We start from the raw sequence: 22,779 nt of genomic DNA, 5'->3' as shown, positions 1-22,779 counted from the left end.
TTCATCAACCTAGAGAGCTTTAAAAGAGGGATATATAATTTTGTGAGGGATGAGGCTATGGTGGCCAAAGATTATATCTGTGGGAAATGGAAGGTGGGACTGCTCTTGGCAGTTAGACTGGGCTTGGAATAAGCCACCCTGAGGACAGAAAGCTGGACTTGATGGCCTTTAATCTAGTTCAGCAGAATTTTGCTCCTCTTGCATTCTATGGATTTGTCTTTTCCCCGCTCAAGTCTTTAAAATTGGTCCTCACCAGCAAAGTTTTGTCATAACTGCCCCCCAAACATTGCTCAAAGGTAACATAGTTCCTGAGGAACCTTATCATAGAAATCAGACCTATGAAATAGTAGCAGAAATGACATATGTGTATACTTAGAAATCTATTAGGTAACACGCTTGAATTCAAGTATCTAACATCTTTCCAAATATTGAATCTCTTCTCTTTCTATGTCAAGAAAGGTAATCGTTTTGTCGCCAGAATTTAGAAGCTCTTCTTTTATTCCCTCCACCCCCAATGAGAAGATTCATAGATCACTTTTTAATTAGCCCCTCAACCCCTGGATTTTGGGCTAAGTTGCTCACATGTTATTTTTCCCGGACAGGTTTTTCCCTACAACTTAGGAATGCAGTTCAGAAGGCTGAAATCAGAGGACCAAGAGGGATGAAGGAACTCCTTGACTCTTTTTTCTGGTTTTCTGATATCCTAAGGGTGAAAGGAAAGATGGCTATTTCTATTTCCTTCTGAAGAAAAGAAAAAAAAAACAGCTTCCATGATGAGATAGAAGTGAGTCCCTATTTAACTGGCTGTAAGAGAACAATCTCTATTTTGAATGCATCTTGTGTTTGAAGGACGACGTTATCCAAATCCAGTTTCAATAGCAGGAATCATATTATTTTATTTTAGACTTGGACAACTGATAGAAACAGCAGCCATAGAGGCCATCTGCTTTTGCAATCTTCTCCACCTCTTGCATTTCTGACTGAGCATCCCTGTGTTATCCTATACAATCTTCATGTAAATATTCATCTTTCTGGATTTGTTTTGGTACAATGTCTTCTCCAATAATTCACCACACTACTGATAGGAGGGAGCAATTGTGAGTAGATCAGTAGTTAGCTGACAGTAAATACAACAGATCATTTCCTCCCCCATCTCAATGACTCCAGGAAACGTCACTCTTCAAATATATATAATTGCATTGTTTGGCCCTGATTATAACTTGATTTCTCCCACACACCCCCATGCATTTTTTAAAAAGAAATCATTTAGAACATCAAGAAGTAGCTTCTCTCTCTTTTTTTTAATTCCTGTCTATCTTGGGCTGATATTTTTAAGAGAACTTGGAGATAAGTTTGGAAAAAGACAATCAAAACTCTGAAACTCCTAGGCTTTGTTATTATCTTCTTTCTCTGCAGCAGCCTTTTTTTTCCTGGTTTATATCACTGGGGGGAAAAAACTAACAGTACTGAATGGAGATCAGCCAGCCACCCATATATACTGCAATTTCTCAGGCAAAGACTCTGGAAAAAAAAAGCAAACCATATATTGCAGCTCAGGAATATGTAACTGACATTCTCTGGGCCATACAAAACATCTGTGCCCTTTTCTCAGAGGTCATCTCCGTAATCATGTTACTCTTTACTTTTAGAGAAATGTCAGACCATTTTTTTACACAAGACTTATGACAGGGTGCTGTTTATTGTATCACAAAGCTGCTATAACTCCACCATAAGGAAACTACTATTATTTGGAGAATATATATCTTTCTGACTAGCAATAAAGATGAAAATTAAGAAGAGGTTGTTCCACTGAGGTCAAGAGTGTCTCCTTTAATAACTCTGACATCTTCTGCAAAGCTGAAACCAGAGAGAGTTTGCTCAGGGCCCCTGGTCAAACCAATTAAAACTTCAGCACTTTTAACAGCAAAGAACAGGTCTCAAACAAAGCCTATATTAAACGGTGACCTGCTCAGGCTTTGGGAAGGTGGAAATCAGAATTCAGATACGGGTTTACTCACTGATCTTAGGCAGTTGGACATTCAGGAACAAAAAACAGGTATCCGGATTCCTTGAGATGTCAAAGATGAAGGTGATGTGTGGTATGAATTCAGCTCTTAAGGATTTTAGAGTTCACATGACCACAAGACCTGTATCAAATGGGGCTGCGGCAGAATGGGAAGACGGCAGAAGTGAAACCTGGATCCTTTGGGTTGAACGAGATCAATTTTAACTCTGCCAAAGAGGCTGAAGAACGAATGACAAAACCCTGAGCTCAAAACTCACCTATGAAATCATTACACAAGCTTCTTGTCTGAAATGCCAGCCCTTCAAGTCCAGACAAGGAACACAAACCGTGAGCACTAACACTTTATTGTAAGGTTACAGTAATGAATTTTAATTCATTTACATTTATTTGCTCGTGGTCTCATCTAACAATCCTTTTAAAAAAAGAAGAAAATACATTGCCATATTTGCAGAGCTGGTTCTTTTCCAGTCCGTGTATTCATTCCGAGAGGGTACCGCTTTGGATTCTCACCTCAAATGAGATTTGGCAAGGTGAGACTCTAGAAGGAGGCCTTCTCACCGGCAGCCCAGATATTATGGGACATTTTGCTCCCTGAGGTAAGAGAAATCTCCCAGTTTGCTTACATTTTGCAAAACAGTGAAAATTATCTCATTCTAGTGGGACATTGGGAAGACGGAGCCTTCATTTGTAATTTTAATGTGTATGTTCCGTAAATTGCAAGTGTTATAAGATGTAGAATGGTATAGAAGTGGTTTAACTAAATAATGCAATTTCCACTGATATTTATAAAGGGGAATATTTGTAGCTCAGGGTTGAAATGAAGGGTCCTTGGTGCTCTCTGAGCTTGGTTGTTTTTTTGCAGATGTTTCATTATCCAAACTAGGCGACATTATCAGTGCTGGTCCTTCTCAGTCCAAGCACTGATGATGTTACCTAGTTTGGGTCATGAAACGTCTGCAAGAAAACAACAAAGCTCAGAGGGCACCAAGGACCCCACAGCTGTCTTCTTCCTCCTCCTCCTCCTCCAACCTCTCTTCCTTCTAACACTGATGTTGTTACCTAGTTTGGGTAATGAAACATCTGCAAGAAAACAACGAAGCTCAGAGGACACCAAGGATCCCCCCCCCGGAAATCTGTAATGGTGAGAAAAAATAATCTTATGGAACAAGAGGAAGAACTCCAGCAATTCAACTGTCAGATAAAAGAAATCTGAGTCCCATGTAGAAATGTAATTAAAGAAAGTGCCTCGGGCATGACCTTCCCTAATTTTCATCTCTGTTACTATAATCTTAAGATAAAAATATTTTTAGCATTCATAACTTTGGCTTCCTAGTCTGGTCAGATTTGAAGGGTTGACAATATTGTACATTCCTTCTTTCATCTTATAGGAGTATAGGAGAATCCTTATTTACATTCCATTTTTCTCCTTCCATAATGACAATTAGTTCAGAAGGGAGAGGGATCCTGAGAGTTTCCCTTCCTGGAACTGGTTCAACTTTCTTCAGTTCAGCTTTCAGAAGACAAACCTCCTTTAGACTCTGGCTAGAACTGTTGCCTTGCATCCAATGTCTCAATCTACAAGAGCTTTAGAAAGAAGGGGCAGATTTCTTTGGCAACCAATGGGCTAGATCAGCCGCTGGTCCTTACTCAGATGTAGGATTCCACTAGGGCTAATAATGCTAGCACACATTTCTATAATTTAGCATTGATGTTTGAGTGTATGATGAAAGGAGCTGAGAACACAGTTAACATATGCTGTGCTCTCTGTTGAGGGCAACACTTAATTTCCCAAAGGATACCTTTTTATTTTTTTTATTTTTTTAATGTTAAACGACAGAATGTGGGTTTCTTTATTTGGAGATGGAGGGGGGTGAAGGAACTAGTTATTGCCCCTTCTTTTTATTTAAAGCACCCATTGATGTCTCTATCAAAACACATCTGCTGTTTGACAGATTGCCCAATGCCTGGCAGAACATCAGCTCTGAGCTGGCTGGCTGGCAGGAGAGAGATGCTGTTGCTATTCTGAGTCATCTCCATTTTTGTGCCCTTCATCATTCCTTCTCAACAGGACCAAACTTATAATCCAGGCTGGTGAAGTATAGGCTCTCCTGCCGTTGTTTAACAGGACAAGGAACATTCTCTGACATAATAACCATATCCAATGAAGGAATGACCAACAAGCAATCAAACAACAAACAATAGCCTAATCAAGGAACTATCAAGTAGAAAACCACACTGACAGGGCAAGTCACTTGTCTGTGAATAGCAAACCCCACTCCCTTCCAGCACTGATGATGTTACCTAGGTGGGAACTTGCTTCCTTCCTTTCCTTGGGGGAGCTTTTCCTGGCTTTTGTCCACCGGGCTTACATGCTTGCTTCATCTTTAGGTAAGGCAGCCTAGTCTCACACCTGTTTTTTTGGAAGCTCTTCAAGCTAGCAGAGCATTATCGTATTATCATTGTCCAAACTTCTCCCCATATATTTTCTTCATACCAGGTGAAATTTTTGATAAAGACTCTGCTCGTGGGACAGCAATTTTGGGGTCTTGCCATAAGATTTGTCTATTAAATATTTTAATTTCAAGAAGACCCAGATTGTTGGGGGCAATTAAGCTGACTTTGTAATAATGCCGCTTGGGGTGTGTGTGAAAGCCCTAATAAGCAGGCATATACATAGGATGAAGGCTACTGCTAAGCTTGTAAGCCGCCCTGAGTCTTCGGAGAAGGGCGGGATATAAATGGAATTAAAATAAAAATAAAATAAGAGGGCTGCATGAGTTTCTTTTAGATTGATTGGAATATTGAAAAACTTGGGTCATTACTCATGTCTCCTCCTAGACAATTGTCATTTGTCCTGATCTAAAAACCCCATTTTCATAGTCTTTTCCCTTGAAAAGGGCTCCTTTCTTCAAAAAGTGGTGGCACTTTTGAATTCTATGAAAAATTGCACTTGAGTCATACTGGTGGCTTCATGGATCTGTCTATGCAACGATGTTGACAATATGGAAGAAACTTGCATTCTTTTGGGATTTTATGTTTATTTACTTCCTAGTCAACCCAATGCTTTAATCTTTCTTCATGTTCTCATACTAAGGACTAATCAAAACTGACCATGCTTATCTTTTCATGGGTAATCAAGTTGATTAGGTGGTACACAATATCCTCTTTGAGATGTACAACCAGAATTATATACGTTCTGTATTCATATATATATATATATATATATATATATATATATATATATATATATATATATATATATATATATGCATGTGTGTGTGTCTGTGTGTGTCTGTGTGTGTCTGTGTGTGTCTGTGTCTGTGTCTGTGTGTGTCTGTGTGTGTATATATATACATATATTCTGTATTCCAAGCATGGCTGTATGATATATGAATTTATATAAATTGATGCACAGTTTGCTAGGGTTACCAAATCTTGGTTGTAAAAGTATGGTCATCCACTGGTTAACAGCAAAAAGATTCAGAAAATTATCTTTGCTTCCATTTAGCAATTGTCTGGATCTCTACATCCTAGGTCTAGTATACTAAATTTATGAAAATAAATTAAAAATGTGAGCCTGCAAAGTGGGAGGGAATGATTACTCGTGTGATGTATGCAATTAACATTATATCAGGTACAGTATATATTTAGCATTAAATTCTTCTACAATTAAATTGCAATGCTCCAACATCAATGTTCAATGGCGTAGTAGAAATGGGCCTGCTTAAGCGAGATGTTTTGGTTTCTATCCCAAATGGAACAAAACAATTTAGGTATGTTTATTTGTTCTTATACTTGAGTGTAGTAAAATCCCATTTTTCCCCACTACAACCATGTGAGATAATTTGTTCAGCGAGAGACAGACTTAGATTCCAGGTCAGCCAGGGACAATCTGTTGCTAGAGGTGGATTAGAATCTGGTATTCCCCATTTAATATCTAATATTTCAGTAACTTCCTTACTGGGACTCTCGTGTTTCTCGTTGGGTTTGAACAAGTCACTTTCTACATGTCAAGCAAGTATTACAGTCACTATGGTATTGAGACTCCTATATTTGAGGAATGTGAAATCTGTCATCATCTGGCTTAGACCAATTCCAGTCTCATTCAGAGTTTCTTATATCCTGCAAATCACAATCTGAAAACTGGAAATATCGAATTGGAAAGCAAAGAAAAAGAATGTGATCTGTTAGTGAGATGTTATTTTATTACTGCATGTATATACTTATTTCTATAATACTAATTCTCCCTCTTTTGCATGCATCCACTCCTTCTAATTTAACCTCTCTCAATCAGTGTTTCTCAGTCTTGGCAATTTTAAGATATATGAACTTCAACTCCCAAAATTCCCAAGCCAGCCAGTTCACTGGGGAATTCTGGGAGTTGAATTCCACACATATTAAAATTGCCAAGATTGAGAAATGGTGCTCTGGATGATTGTTTTCCCATGATAAGCAATCGCCAGCAATATCACCTGCAGTGGAATTGCAAATATTATTTGCTTTCAGATAGATTTCCTATTTCTGAGTTAGTGCAATAGGATTGCCATAAGATGGCAACAGAGAGCTACCTACTCATGTTCTCAATCTTATAATTAAGGGTGAACTTCAACAGGGGAAAAGTTGACTTGTATTTAAAAGGTGCAATCCTATCACTGACACTTTGAAGTGTTATTAGTCAATAATAGGATTCTGTTGCTGCCAAACTTGTTCTCTTTTATGTTAAATTAAATTGAAGGATGTAAATAGATTGAAACTTTATATCTTGGATAACATTGGTAGGTCCTTATCTTGCTTCAGTCCCAGAATTGTATCAGATTCTACAAAGCCTTGGGTGTGGGCTTCAGAGACCTCCAAAATTTATCACAGGTTCTACATTTTAATGTAAATGAAAGAAGGCTTTGTGAATTTCATGGCTGAAAAATGTTCATATGAGCTGGATTTAATTAAATGCAAAAGTGAACTAAATTTAGGTTTTGTCCCGAGTTAAAAATATTAGTTTTAAGAGTACAGCTTCAGGATGTCATTCAAAAGCAGAGCGTTGGGCATCTCTGCTTTGGAGCCAACAGTAGGCAATGTTTCTGGGGAAAAAAAAACACCTGAATTTTCTACCCCTATTTAGATCCTGCATTATTATTTCCTGGACCCCAAGCAGCCATTCACTTGAGTCCTAGAAATCTTCTACTCAAAGAGTAAGGATGAGGAGTAAACAAGAGTCTATGGATGCTCATCCCACCTGATTTAAACTTTATTTAAATGAGAAGCTGACATCTTTATTTAGATAAAATGACTTCCCCTCTTTAGGGTAACTGCGGTTTGGCAGTTTGAGTCTCACCAGCTCAAGGTTGACTCAGCCTTCCATCCTTCCGAGGTCAGTAAAATGAGGAGCCAGATTGTTGGGGGGGACAATAGGCTGATTCTGTAAACTGCTTAAAGAGGGCTGTAAAGCATATGAAGTGTTATATAAGTCTAAGTGCTATTTCTATTGCTATTACAAAGCATTCATTTCTCAGAAGCTGAGTTACCAACAGTTCTGGAACTTTGCTCCTTGCTGTTGCCCTTTATGTCCTGACAGGGATGCTTTCATCAACCAACATCTCTCTCTCTCTCTCTCTCTCTCTCTCTCTCTCTCTCTCTCTCTCTCTCTCTCTCTCTCTCTCTCTCTCTCTCTCTCTCTCTCTCTCTCTCTCTCTCTCTCTCTCTCTCTCTCTCTCTCTCTCCTCCCTCCCTCCCTCCCTCCCTCTTTCTTTTCCTAGGCAACTAAGTGTATTTCCACCCAAAGCTTCAAGCCCTTATTCAGTTGTGTCAATTCACTGATTTAACATTCTTTTAAAATGTTAACATACACATTCAAAGGAAAGCAAAAGATAAGCTTACATTATGCCGTGACTCACACCCTTAGATACTTATGTCTGATGTCAGAATGCAATAGGAAAGGCCAGGGTTTGCATCAAGATGTCATGGTGCACGATTTATGATTATTATTTTTCCACCACTTTGCTTTTTATTTGGTGTGTTCTAAGCCACATTTTTCCCAGTTTGGCCATGGGTTGTTTTTTGTTAGGATTTTCAAGATCTTGGATGTCTAAAAGATATGAAATATTGTGTCTTCAACTTCTCAGTATAATGAACCGTAATGGAATCTGCCCTCTGACATAAATGCACAGAAAGGCACCTGCAAAAATAGGAAAGTTCCATGTTGATTTTGATTAAGTGGTTTGTTATATTATTTTCTACGATATAATTCACTTAAAAAAAAGCAATGCCTCAGCTGCGTGCAGTGGAAGAATCTGTCTCATTGAATAGTTTCTGAAGCCAACTGCTAGTTTGGCACATAGTTCTATTTTATTTATTCTACGAAATAAATTACCAAAATAAATTTGTGGGTAGTCCAACACTGGAGGTTTTTAAGAATAGATTGGACAACCATTTGTCTGAAATGGTATAGGGTTTTCTGCTTGAGGAGGAGTTTGGACTAGAAGACCTCCAAAGTCCCTTCCAACAGTGTTCTTCTGTTAAATTTATTAAAGCTGCCCACTCCAGTGGACTCTGAGTAGCTTCATCCCAGAAAATATGAAATCTGAATGAGATTTTTTTCACCTATATTGGATATAGATAAATTAGTTTCATTTAAGACATACTAGAACCACTAACCTTTTATGGAATCCAGAACCAGTTCAACGGGGCACTGTTTTGTTTAGGCTACAATCTTATATCAATCCATCCATTTCCCCAGCATAGAATCTGATCCAGCAGGAAAGACTCTTAAAGGAAAGGCATTAAGATTCACAAGAATAGAGTAAGATGCTGCAGCTTTATCAATCACGGGAGTTCTTTTTCTGAATCACTAAAGGTCTGCATCATTCTTACTATCATTGTCTAATCTGTGAGATTATCCTTCCTATTTCCTGAGGTCCTTCAGAATCTAACGTGTGTGATCATTCAGAGGCCCTTGGTGTGCTTGTGTTCTTCTTAGAGCTTTTCTGAACACTGCATTGGAGAATATAAATAGATACCCAAGGTGTTATTTTCATATTAATTACAATTTAGGGTTTTAAAATATTGGGCCAAGCTACCTCTTTCTTCTGGATTCACTTACTTCTTGCCCTCTGGCAAGTTACTTAAGAACAAACCTCAGTCTAAACAAGGCTGGAAATCTGGATTCTACTCAAAGAGAAAACTAATTGATTGACTTTTCTACTTAGAATAATTTCTTAGTTGGTAATGAATTTTAATCCCAGAGCCAAACTTAGCTACTGATAACTGACTTCTGTAGGTTCAACAGCTGGCTTTGTTGAAAGTGGACGCAACTTGGGGAATCACAGCATAGAGGACAAATGGCTAGGAAAGACATCCATGAGCACAGAGAAGAGGGCCTACAGTTTGTGTGTGGGTGCGTGTGTGTACATGTACGTATGTGCGACCTACAGCTAAGCAGAGCAGGACGTGCAGTTTATAAGCAACAGAAAATTACCCAGATTTTCTGGGCACATGCTGTATTGGCTACATGACAGAAGGAGGGGTTGCTAGCATCACCATTTACTTAGGTGCCGATGAAAAGTGTGAGGCTGTAGACCATATGCACTGCAATAGCACATCGGAATTGCTTGTCTTGCTGGTGGCAGGATTGGAAAATGTGTAGCTTCTTCTCTGTTTACAACAACACTGTTAACTGACTGCAAGCCAAACACTTCAGATTCTGTCTTTCTTGGGGACTGGCAAAGAGATGCCAAGAGACATTTTCTTATTTGGTTTCTTCAATATCTCATAACATTATATTTCTGTAGGTGTCGTGCAAGATACCTAAGGAAAGCCGGAGGCGGGGGGGGGGGAAGCAAGCAGTAGCAATCCAATCCATTTTTAAAAAAATGGACAAAAGATCCCAAATACTGGACTGTAAATGAGAAGAGTTAATTTTAAATGAGAGATTTTAATATTACTCGCAAGGATAAAATAGTTAAAAAAAACAAAAAGGCCAGGAAAAAATGAAAATGTTTCTCTCAGAACCAAAAAAAACCCTAGAATTGAGATAGAGGAGAAGATTTTTTTTATTAAAAGATTTTTAAAAAAAGAAAAAAAAGAAGATAAGAATGATGGGTGGCAAGGAGGATTCTGTTGGGAAATCATTTTGGTACCATATGACCACCGCAAAAAAAGCATCTCTATTTTTTTTATCAATCCCCTTTTGCACATCAGAAGAAGAAGGCATTTCAGGAAGGGCTTTGGTAGATGACCTTAAGAAGAGAAAGAAGTTCACAAATCTATGTCTAACATATAAACTGGCTTAAATCAACAAGAAATCACTGTGTCATGGTTCCGATGAATAAGACAAATCAAACAAAATGCAGGCATATTATTTATCTAAAAAGTCTTAGTAATGAAACGAAACATCGGCACTCATGGAGGGATGCCAGAATCTGAAATCTCCTCCCCCCCAAACCCATCGTAACACACACACAATCCCCACCCTTATCTACACGTCATAAATCACATTATCCAACTAGTTTCACATATGATGTCTCTCCTCCCATTCTGTACGTGGACTTCTTATCTTCTCAAAATAGTTGTTAGAAAATTCCCTCACTACAAGATTCAAAGTGAAGCAGTTTAAACAAAAGGCTGTCTCTTACATTGTCAGTGCAAAAACATGTCAATGTTTGCAGCATGGACACACTGCTTGTATACAGAATAGCATGAGTGGGCTTCAGGTGAAGCTAGGTTTAATTGTGTTTGTGGAACAGAAACCAAAATAGGCCAGAACAGAACAGGTAGTATTCTTACAGTTAACACGGAATGGTGACTATGGCACTGGAATAAGTAAAATGGCTAACCTAGTCTATTGTTTCTATAATTTAATGGACAAAATTATATAACAGCCTTGCTTGACTAAAGCCATAATAGGTAGTGGAGACTAATATTTATTGGGCCCATCTTGAGGTTATCATGACATACTTTCTAGCATATACACACACACACACACATACACACACACACACATACATACTGTCATTATTGTTATAAATAACTCAAGGTAGTGAACAAACCTACTGTATTATGACTAGAAATGTAGGAGACATAAATGGTAAATTGACAATAAGATGAATGAAAGAAAAATAGATAAGTTATTACCTGTTATGTGCTTATGAAACTAAAAGAACTTGGAAGAATATAATACACATGAATGACGGTGGTAAGATACTGTAAAGAGGGTTAATAGATACATATGGGAAAGTGCATGAAAATATAAGTTAGTTACGACTAAATGTATATTGAAAAGTACAAATAGATATCATCTAGTATAGGTCGCCGTGAATGTGTCTTAAAGTAGGAATTTATAGCTAGGTGACAGTTGTCTGTTATGCTCTAATGAACGATGATAATTGGAGAACTAGATCATTTTGAGTAAAAACTGCACGTTATTTAAACAAAGGTGATCTCGGGGGAAAATTCTTTGGTCACATGACATGAGATGAGAAAGGACAGAAAAAATGTATGGAACATTCAGAAACCCAAGAATGAACAAGATGAGGATTTCCTTAGGAAAAAGTCCTGTTTGTTTTAAGCACTATTTAAACATAAATCCACTCATGTGCGCATTTGCATGGGATTGAATACAAGTCTAAAACCTGCTTGTTTTGGCCCTTTCTGACAAACAGTGGCAGGTAAGTGTGGGATTGCAAAAGTAATGCAAAATTCTGAATATGAGACAGAGATTATTATTATTTTTTTTTTATAGTTTCAAGAGTAGAACTTTTGAAAAATGGACATGGAAGAAAAAGAATAAAGTGAAACTAAAATGATGGCAGAAAAGATTGTATGGGGCCTATAGGGAAGAAATGGAAATAATTTAATTTCCTTATTGGATAAATGAAAAGGGGTCCTAAGGAAAAAGGATACAGAAGAGTGAAAATAATTGTGCTACAGAATGCAACCAAAGAATGGGGACAAAGCTAATAGGAAGTCTGAATAAGAGTGTTTGGTGGAAGGATAAATTGAACCAGGCTATGGATGAGAAATGAATGAATGTAGAAAACTGCCAATAGAAGAAAATATTTGTAGCTCTTGTGGGATTCTGGGTGCTCTCTGAGCTTGATTAATTCATTATTCAGTTGGTAATATTATCAGTGCACTGATGATGTTACCTAGTTGAGCAATGAAATGTCTGCAAGAAAACCATCAAGCTTGGAGAACACCCAGGACCCCACAACAGAGAAGAACATTGAAGAAAGGTTGAAAGGTATCATGTTTAGAAAAAAAGATAGCTTCCAAGAATATCATGAATAATAACAAGAAGCTATTAAGATTTAAAAAGGCAGATAAAAGAATCATTTTCAATTTTTTGATGGAAATAAAAAGATATTTTGGGAGTGTGAGAAGAAAGCAAACAAGAAATCAACCGATGAATGAGTGGAATGAAAAATCAAAGTGATGAAATAATTTAGGGAGAAGCTGAGATGAGACAAAGCTGGAAGGAATTTTTTGGGAGATTGATATGGGAGTGATTGTGTATGCTAAAGAGAGGAACAGAAAAAAATGCTATAAAGGCAACCATCCAGAACAATATGAAGAATACGAAATCATAAATGCTCTGAGAAAGTTGACAAATGGTAGGTTTTCAGGAAAAGATGATGTAATTGGAGAAAGATTAAAATATGGATGTAGTTTCCTTACGGAGTGGCTGTACGACTTGTTCAACATAATGTGTGAAGGCTGTATTGTGCCTGGCAGTTGGAAGAATGCTGTTATTGTTGCACTAAAGTAAAAGATAGCAACAGTGAAGACAAAGTATGAGAAGACTATCGTTTTAAAAGTTCCTGGGAATATATTTGACAGAATTTTGATTGAAAGGCTCGAGGTGGCATTAAGCAAAATTGTGTAAGGGACAGCTGTGGTTATTTATTTATTTGTTTCTTTATTAAATTGGTTTGCCAGCCATCTCACCACAAGGTGACTCTGGTTCTAAGAGGTTAAAGAGGTTGCTGTTGCAATGAGGCATGGCTGTTTGCCAAAAGGACATGTCACAAGACCATGTTTCTGTCCACACTGTTATATGAAAGTGAGAATAGGCTATGTAAGCTGAGTGTTTGAAGAATGAGGAACTTACTGTAAGTTCTGTAAGGTAACAGAGGGTTAAAAATTAAAGGTTGCTGAACTGATGCAAAAGTGACTGATGAGGAAAGAAGAACAGGGATATAGTTTAATCATTTAGACAGAACGAATGAGGATCAAATTGAAAAACAAAAAAAAAATCTTTTTAGTTTTGAGTTCTGTGATTATAATTCTCTATTTGTCATCTGTGTTTGTCTGGTTCTATTTATCTTTCTATCTATCAAGCAATCATCTATCTATCATCTATCCATATCTGTTGAGTGATGGCTCATCTTTTTGATCATGTCCATGTTACTGTGCCCAATGCAAAAATAAATCCCATTTATTTAAAATGGTTCAGAAGTTCCATTTCATCAACAGGAAAAATAGTTTCCACAGAATGGATTGCCCACAACATCGGGTTGCGTCTTTTCACCTTTCTGCTCTCCTGTTCCCCTTTCTTCTTCTTTAGCAAGCCGTGACACTGGTGGAACTCAACCAACTCTAAGGCTTGTCACATCTTCAGAAAAGTGTTGTTTTTCCATGCCTTTTGCATTATTGCAACTGACGAGTCGAAGACACTGTCTGATGTTAATTCTGCGCCTGGCTGCCAATTATAATCAGAGCTAGTCAAAATAAACAAATTAAACAAATAAACATGTCAAAACAGCTCAGACGTAGCAAAGAAAGAAGCCAAGACTGCAATCGGTGTGGCAGGAGAAACGATAGGGCTGCATAGTGTAAAACAATCTGTTGCATTTTTCACCTTTGTCAAGGAAAAGAGAAGGAAAGTGAAAGACTTGAGTTTCCTTCTTCTGCTGCTCCTTTCCATCATGTGTATATATTATATTGCCAAAGATGGAAAGAAGATTATATATCTACAATAGAAGAATGGATCTTGAAACTAATGTATTAGCAGAGATGGCGAAATTGGCTGCTTGCTTAGAGATAATAACTTGCTAAATTTCTTGCAACTTCGAGATCATTGTTGGATTTTATTGGTATCATATTATGATTATTATTCTGTTGGATTACGTATACATTGAGAGCTTCTGCACTGGAGACAAATTTCTTGTGTATTTAATCACACCAATATTATTCTATTCTATTCTATTCTATTCTATTCTATTCTATTCTATTCTATTCTATTCTATTCTATTCTATTCTATTCTATTCTATTCTATTCTATTCTATTCTTAGAATTAATAAGTGGGAGGGTACAACTAACCCCAATCTTGTTTTGGTGAATCTCCTATGATTATCTTGTGCCTGCTCTTGGAACAGAATACTGGATTCATAGAATATAGAAGAGGATAATAGGGATGGAAGGGACCTTAGAGGTCTTATAGTCCAGCTCTCTCCTCAAGCAGGAGACCCTATATCATTCTGGGTAAACTGGATAGTCTCTTCTTGAAAACCTCTAGTGATGGAGCATCCACAGCTTCCAGAGATAAGCCATTCCCCTGAGTCATAGGTCTTTGGCTTATTAATAGTGATTAATATTAATATTCATAAGTAATAAATAAAAGAAAATAAACGGAATAAAATAAATTAATAAACATTTATTATAAGCCAAATAAGTGTTTGGTTTATTTCACTGAGTCAATAAGTCTTGGGTTGAAACAGCACAGTATTTATCTCCTTGTTTTCAGTTAAAATAAACAAAAGCAAAAACCGTACGGTTTGCTAACTCCTTGACTTCACTGTCTGTCCAAAATGGTACAATGGGACAATATTGTATCCTGCTTTTCCTTATTATTTTGGGCCTCTCACTCACTACTAGATGATCACAATGCCTGATCCATCTGATCCAGTCCACCCTACCTGGACGAAGGGTTTGATGCCTAATGTGAAAACTCTTGATATGACTCGAACCTCTGCCACAAACAAAGGCAACGGAAACTTTATCCAGTCTCAGATGATCAAGGAAATAAAAATTTATACAGAATAGACTACCAATAAGGGCTATGATTATTTGAAACAGGCAGAACACTTGAGGCTGGGAGCGGGGGGGGGGCAATCTTAATTTTTACTGTTAAAAACTGGGGGAGGGAAACCCCACTGCCCTCCTGCTTTTTTAAAAAAAATGGTAAATTAACTTTAAAAATATGTTCTGAAGTTAAAGGAACTAGCTGTCATTTTGGACAGGTGGTTCTCGTAAAGAGGCAGTCTTTTACAGTGGAGTCTCAAAATGTCAAAAACTGCATGTCTCAGTGGAGATAAAGCTATAACGCAGGTTCAATGCACCATTTCTTCTGTTCTTTCTCAGAGGCTTTCAAACTCTCCAAACCAAGAGTAGGATTTAGGAGGACCAAAAGATTAAGAGGTCCAGTACCTACTTAAGTATTGTTTTACAGAGCTAGAATGCCTGCGCAAACTCAGTTTTACAAAGGTGCCTGTTTCCCCATGGAAGGATCATGTGGAATTCAGCATAAAGTTTGTGCATCACACCAATCCAAGATTCCATTTTGCTGTCCAAGAACAAGACTCCTGAACATTTTTATTTTAAATTTTACACAAATCCGAAAGCTTTAATTTTGCTCTCTGAGATTAGTTTTTCATGGTCAAGGCTCAGGGATTTAACTTTCCATTTAAAAGAGAAAAAAATATCTGCAATTAATGACATATTTTTGCTTAAGAAACTAATTTTTATTGTGCAGAAGGACCTTAATGGGTCTAAGCAAGTCTATGTATGACTAGTGTATATGCAAGGAAACAATGGATTTGAAATGTAATTGTAGGAGGTGACCAGGCTGAACCCAAGAAAGGGGTCAAATGTGTCATCAGTCATAAGTTCCTTCGTGCCCACAAGAAATCTAAGACTAGCCCACCTTGAATTTTTTTCACTGTTACCTACCACCAATTCCCCTTGACTGTTAGTAGTTCAGATTCTTATAGAGAACTTAAGCTTGCAATAAATCTTTATGCTCATATCTGGATTTCCTGATTTTTGTGGCATTTGACAATAACCAAATCATAATAAATAATATAAACACATGAAACTTCCTTCTCCAACATTTGGAGTCCCGGACTGTCCATTTTGACAATCAACATTTTTTCCAAAATTGTTGCCTGTGTAATTCAAAGGACAATGATCTTTGGGGGCTAATAAATTTTTGGAATTTGTCAAGGATGCTCTAACATCCATGGCTTATAATAGCTACAATCGCATAAGCCTAGCCAGTTACAGAAGATGTACTTACTAGAAGTCAAACGGAGGACTTCATTCCTCATTCTCTGTAGCCCAGGTTCTGTTCTTGTTTGTATCCAAGTGCCTTTTCTCCTTCTGGAGAAACGTCTAATGGTCAATATTGTATTTTTTTTAAAGAAGTGCACCTCATTAACTCTTTCCAATTGGTTAGTGTTTCACTTGGGATGTTTTTCAACCGGGTTGGTGATCAAGGGTGAGAACTGAAGATCAAGGAGTGGAGAGAGAAGCAACACTGAGTGTCCCACATTGATTTTAGCAATAGATTTTGATTCCACCACTGCCTGAGACTCTGACACCCTGAACCCAGTTGGAGGGAGTGCCTGTAAGGCAGCCACAGAAACCCAAGGCTGAAGGAATGCAGAACCTCTAGGATGCTGGAAGCAGGCAAGTACTCAATCTATCTGCGCTTGTTTTTTTCAGGGTTCATTTAAACCCATCTGTGCTTATCCCTCCATGTAAGATGCTGTAAGTGAACCTGAGAAGTTGAATTCCCCCAACTTCTGACAACAGGAGAGAGGCAAAAACTCCTTCAAGTCAAGCTTGATTCCTGGTAACTACACATCCATGCAATCCATCCCTCTTGGCAACAATAGGCTTTCCAATTTCCCAATCTAGTCTATAATCCAAGATTTCTTGGCAGTCTCCCATTCATGTGCTAATCCTAACCTCTCTTTTTTTTACATAGATTGTCACATGCTGCCACCTGCTGTGACCTTCTAAATAAAGAGGATGCTAATGGCTGATACTTTGCAGCAAACCAGTTTCCCTTTCATACATTATAAGTTACAGTCAGACACAGCAATAGCCTGGCGAACGGTAACAGAGATATTCCTAGGCACTCTGATTGCCCGTCTATTTCTAATTGGACATATTTAGATGTAATCCAAAAGCTATCACTGCCCAGACATAGAGATGTTCCAGGACTTAATTTCATAGGTGCCATTAGAAAAAAAAAGGATCTTGAAAGTTGATTTGAACTCTTGCTTTTTAGGCCTTGAAACGTTGACTTTTTCTTTGTTTTTGTTCAAGTTCTTTGCAGTTTAAATTATTTTCTCAGCATAGGCTTTGAGCTGGGATCAAACAGGCAGCAGTTAGGTGTATTGTTACCTTGATTCTCAGATGCAAAGGACAATGCCTGGATAACACTGCCAGTTCTTCTGTTCCTTGCAGTTCTGTGGTGGTTCAGAAAATCCCGTGAAAACATTTGGTGTGAATTAGCCCCAACCTGCTATTGATTTATGTCAGGAGTTGTCTTACAATTTGCCTTGGGAAGGTGATGCTGAGTTCCATCTACCAAGACCCTCTTGGGTTATTACTATTGTTGATGACTTTCCAAATAGAGATCGCTGACAAATGAGCCAGGAAAATCTTTCAACCAACATAACAGCCTCTTCTGGTTACAAATTACATTTCCTCCAAGCACATACTCAGCTCAAGTAATTTTAACCAATTAGTCCATACTAATCAATTAATTGTAGGAGGTTCTCTTAAATCTGCATAAATTGGCCATGAGTGAAATACCAGTTCTAATCAGTTGGTTTTTAAAAAAAAATGCAATCAGTGTCCTCAATCACTTTTTTTTCCAGTTCACAGACAAATCTGGATAAATTTTTCACACAGGCATTCCCGTGAGATAGACCTCTTTGTGTGCAGTTCGCTCCACATATTTTCCCACAATTTCTCCTAAGACATACATTTCTGCATATATTTGTAATAGGTACTCTTACTTTCCAAATTTCTAAAAAATATGGATTTCATCATACAATTGTATGTCATTTCAGCTCTAGGGTTTGGGAAGTGACAGAGATTGCAATACCAGGATAATGATTGCAGGAACTAGGTATATCTAGTCTAATGGGGGGGGGGGAGAACTAGGGGTCACACAATAGCAGTCTTCCAATATCTAAGGGGTTGCCAGAAAGAAGGGGGGGGTCAACCTATTCTCCAAAGCACCTGAAGGCAGGACAAGAAGCAATGGATAGAAACTAATCAAGGAGAGAAGCAACCTAAAACTAAGAAGGAATTTCCTGACAGTGAGAACAATTAATCAGTGGAATAGCTTGCCTTCAGAAAACCTCAGTGGAGGTTTTTAAGAAGAGATTGGACAGTCAATCTGTAGCAATGAATTATTGTAATCAATTGTGCATTATCTGAATAAGACCCTCCCTCCCTCCCTCCCTCCCTCCCTTCCTTCCTTCCTTCCTTCCTTCCTTCCTTCCTTCCTTCCTTCCTTCCTTCCTTCCTTCCTTCCTTCCTTCCTTCCTTCCTTGTCAACTACAAAGTGAAATCAATAATAATGCCAATTACAGAATGAAATCACTAACCAATGGAAACTTTTTACTTCTGACAGTTAAAACACCTGTCAAGATTCCTTCTAGCTTGTGAGATATTAATGCACAATGACCACCACGACCTCCAATGCATTTATGAGGGCTAGAAACTTTAGAAGAAGGAATTCTTGGTTTGCCTGGGAATATAAGAGTTCCCGGCCCAGGAGGCCTACTACACAAAGGATTGTTTGTGTTTTCTCTAAGCACATAGCCACCTCTTCAAAAATATACCGAATTCTTAAATACAGCTCCATCTTTCTCCCTTGTTTCTCCATTCTCGGGGAGAAAAGCAAGAATTTCAGTTTTGCCGAACACCATCTATATAATCTACATTATTAACAGGGTCTCACAAGACAATTATTTTTGGCGCAACCTCTGCGGAGGCAACCTCTTCGAGTCAAGCTCATTTATTCTGTGTTTCACTGTCCTGCCATTTCCTGCAGGGAGACAGGAAAAGTGAAACCACATGTTTGGAGGAGCAATATAGGAAATCCCACCGAAGACAAACTGCTGCTCCTTTCCCCTGGCAATTAGTCAAAACTTAGGCTGTATGCCAGCCCAGGTGTTTCTGACTGTGTATAAATTTGCCCAGAAACAATGAAAATAGCAGTTGATTGTGCCGACAGACTTTTGGACTAATTTCCGGGTGTTTGGCATTGTTTGGTGACTTCCTCACAAATAGCCATTCCGGACCCGCTCCGAGACCTTGAAACTGAGCTGCTTGACCTGGAAGTCAAGGCACTGTGTATGAGCGCCAGTGTGTGGGTGTGCATATAAATGTGCGTGTGTGTCTCCTGTCCACTTCTGCAACGTGCTTCCATCCCCAAAGCCCAGAAACCCAGATGTTCAAACTGAATCCTCTTTTGCAAAATTCATATTGTAATGAGCCAGAATTGGAAAAGTATTTGCACCTGCATGGGCTAAAGTTTCTTGGCAATGCGTGGAACATGATTATTATTGTTGTTTGCCAGAATGCACGCTCATACATACTTGGTCTGCAAATCCTGGAACTTGGAGACCTTTCCTCACATATCTCTCCTTGTCTTTGGAATTGAATCTGGCCAATTGGCTGCTTGTCGAGAGCATCTGGAGTTTCTCTCTCTCTTTCTCTCTTCCCCCCTTTCTTTTTCTCCTGTGCTTCCAAACCCATCCCTCTGTAAAATGTCAGGCTGGCTACAAAACTCCAAATGCTTATAAGTGCAGGACACAAAAGAAATAGGTTCAGTGTTCTTTTTAATGCAAATGTACAACACTTCATACCACATTTGTAGCAGTGCACAAACAGCTGCTTTTAAAAGGTAGAGTTTTCCAAACATTTTGAAGGATTTTTGAGGCCAAACAGACCCACATAATGTAACAATGAGGGGGAAATATGGATGTATGTATGAGCAAAGCATAAAGAAATTCCAAACAGAAATGCAGTTCCCCAATGCAAACAGGTTAATAAAATCAGTTAAAGTGCACACAAGCTTAATGGATGAATATAGAAAGTCAACTGGATAAACAAGTGCAATTTTAATGGCTGGTCGATAAAGCCAGAGGGGAGGTATCTAAGGGTAAGTTATTACAAATGTGCATAATCCTAAAAATAATCTACAAATTTGTGAGGTAAAGGAAAATTAATATGCTGAAAGTTGATGTGTATTATGAAGTGAGTAGACAAATGCATCAATTTTCTTATAATTGTAAAAGACATATTCTCTGATTGGTGTGTGTGTGTGTAGAAAGGAGAGGAAGCAAATTTTTAAAATCTGGAAGAAAAAAAAGGGAAATTTGATACTGACCAATTCATCTTTCACTGCTGACAAACTCTTACTTTCACTTGGCAAACATACAGCAAACTCAAGTTTTTTCAAATGTTTTCTGACTTATTCTTTTAAATTCCTAACAGTCGATAAGGAGCACACTTGAAGCAGATTTTCCCTCGCTGATTGCTAATCTCTTGATTGTTGTTTTTTCTCCATTTTGATAGCATAATACCTCCTTCCTCACAAATAACTTTCAAATTCAGTTAAACCTAAAATACACAAAAATGCATGATATCTATTTAATATGCAACTTGACCTGTACCTTGACCCTCACTATATATTAATTGGCTGGGATTTTCTTACTTTAAAGCATAGCCATTATAGATGTCAATAACAGAGCAGTTCACCACCTGTGTGTTATGATGTCAAACGCCAGGGAAATCAGAAGGTCCAGGCAGTTCAAATGGGTATGAAGATTTATTACCAGTTTAAGCTCTCTACAAGAATCTGAACGACTAATGGTCCAAGCAAATTAGCTGTAGGTAAGAGTCAAAGGAATTCAAGGTGGGCTGGATTTAGGTCTCTTGTGAGCACAAAGGGATTCATGACTGATGATGCGTTTGACCCTTCCCTTGGGCTCAACCTGGTCATCTCCTACATCACCATGCAAATGATGAGACTCGTATAGTTACATCAGACATCATGATATAACTGCATAATCACATTTGCACAATGACGCCGGGATGTATATGTTGTTTTTCTCGTGACATTGTGGCTTATTATGGACTGCTATGGCAATCAACTGGACACTTTAAGAAAGCCATTTCCAAGTCAAAAAGGCAACAACACCTTCAAGTTAAACTTGATTCCTGGTGATTAAATTTATCTTCCAGCCCTGGAATTTCCATCAGGTTTTCCATCTGAATACTAGTTGGGCCTGATCTAAGGCTTGCCATGGTTAGTGGCTACCTCTGAATAGTCCTCCCATTGCTTCTCAGAAACTGACAGTCCAATCCTCACACATCCTCTTAGTGAGACAGATTGTTCTACTTCTTTCCTTATCATTGTTTTTCTGTGTTACCTTTTTGGGGGAACTTTTTTTTCTTCTATTTTCCATATTCACACCTCCTGCTTATCATGGCAACATCTGGTAATGTGATTTGCATGCAGGGTTTTTTATAGTTTTTTTTTAAAAAAAACCTAAGGTATATTCAGTTTCTGAGAAACTTAATATCTCTATTTCATTTCTTTAAGAAAAAAAGGGCAATTTTTTTTCTTTCACCTTCATTTGGTAACTTTAGTGGATCACTGTTATAGCTCCTAAAATCTTTGGAGGCTATTAAGAAAACAGCTTCCCCTGAAAATTGCTGCCCGCTCCTGATTGTTTTATCCACTTTTTTTAAAAAAGGGTGATTGTGATGGCACACTTAGTTCCTTACACTGTATTCTGTAAACCAGCAAATGGTTTAAAATCACTTAAAATGTGTTGTGAGACCATTGTCAATTTGTAGCAATAAATTATTGTAATCAATTGTGCATTATCTGAATAAGACCCTTCCTTCCTTCCTTCCTTCCTTCCTTCCTTCCTTCCTTCCTTCCTTCCTTCCTTCCTTCCTTCCTTCCTTCCTTCCTTCCTTCCTTCTCTTGGCATTTTCAATGAAAACAGAACTTGAATTAAAACCAAACATACATAAAACAGGAAACAACTGCAAGTTTTCTTAACCTGATGTGTATTAAAGGCCTACTTGAAAATTGATTAAAATGTTAATTTCCTCAACTCAGGAAGACATTTATTCCACATTGGCTTCCTTCCAACTGTCCAACCAGTTCCACTGAGTGAACTGGGAACTTGGGGGAAACAAACATACTCTCAGACTATCTTCCTTGCCATTTAGACCAGAAAGAGTTAATCCAAGCAATAAGGTTTCTCCTTACTTGCATTTATTAGTAAGAAGGTTAAAGTTGCAACATAAGAATTCCAGCAAGTGCCCTACCTTCAAATGAGACAGGTTTATATAAGCAATTTATGGAGGCAAAACTCTTGTCTTTTTCCTCCCTCGTTTTCTATGAAGAGGGCTGGGAACTTGTGAAGGAGGGCAGTCTACATCACTTCACTGTTTTGATAACTGTTATTTCAATCAACATGAATGGTAACTCTCCCACCAACCTTTTCAATTTACTTACTCCAGAGAATGCATAATTTGATAAACTTCTGTCTGTGGCAGACAGCGCTTGCTTCCTGGAGGTCTTCGGAATGAGGTTCATTGGGCAGTGATTGGGCCTACTCTAATTCTGGGTTTTCTGCATCAAGCAGGGGATTGATTAAATAGCTTTTCAGGATCCTTCTGGAATTCCATACCTACTATCAAAATTCCATGA

Source organism: Vipera berus (genome assembly GCF_964194415.1).
Source record: "Vipera berus genome assembly, chromosome: 8".
NCBI classification, from domain to species: Eukaryota; Metazoa; Chordata; class Lepidosauria; order Squamata; family Viperidae; genus Vipera; species Vipera berus.
The sequence above is the reverse complement of the archived record's forward strand: the minus strand, read 5'-3'. Positions refer to the sequence as shown.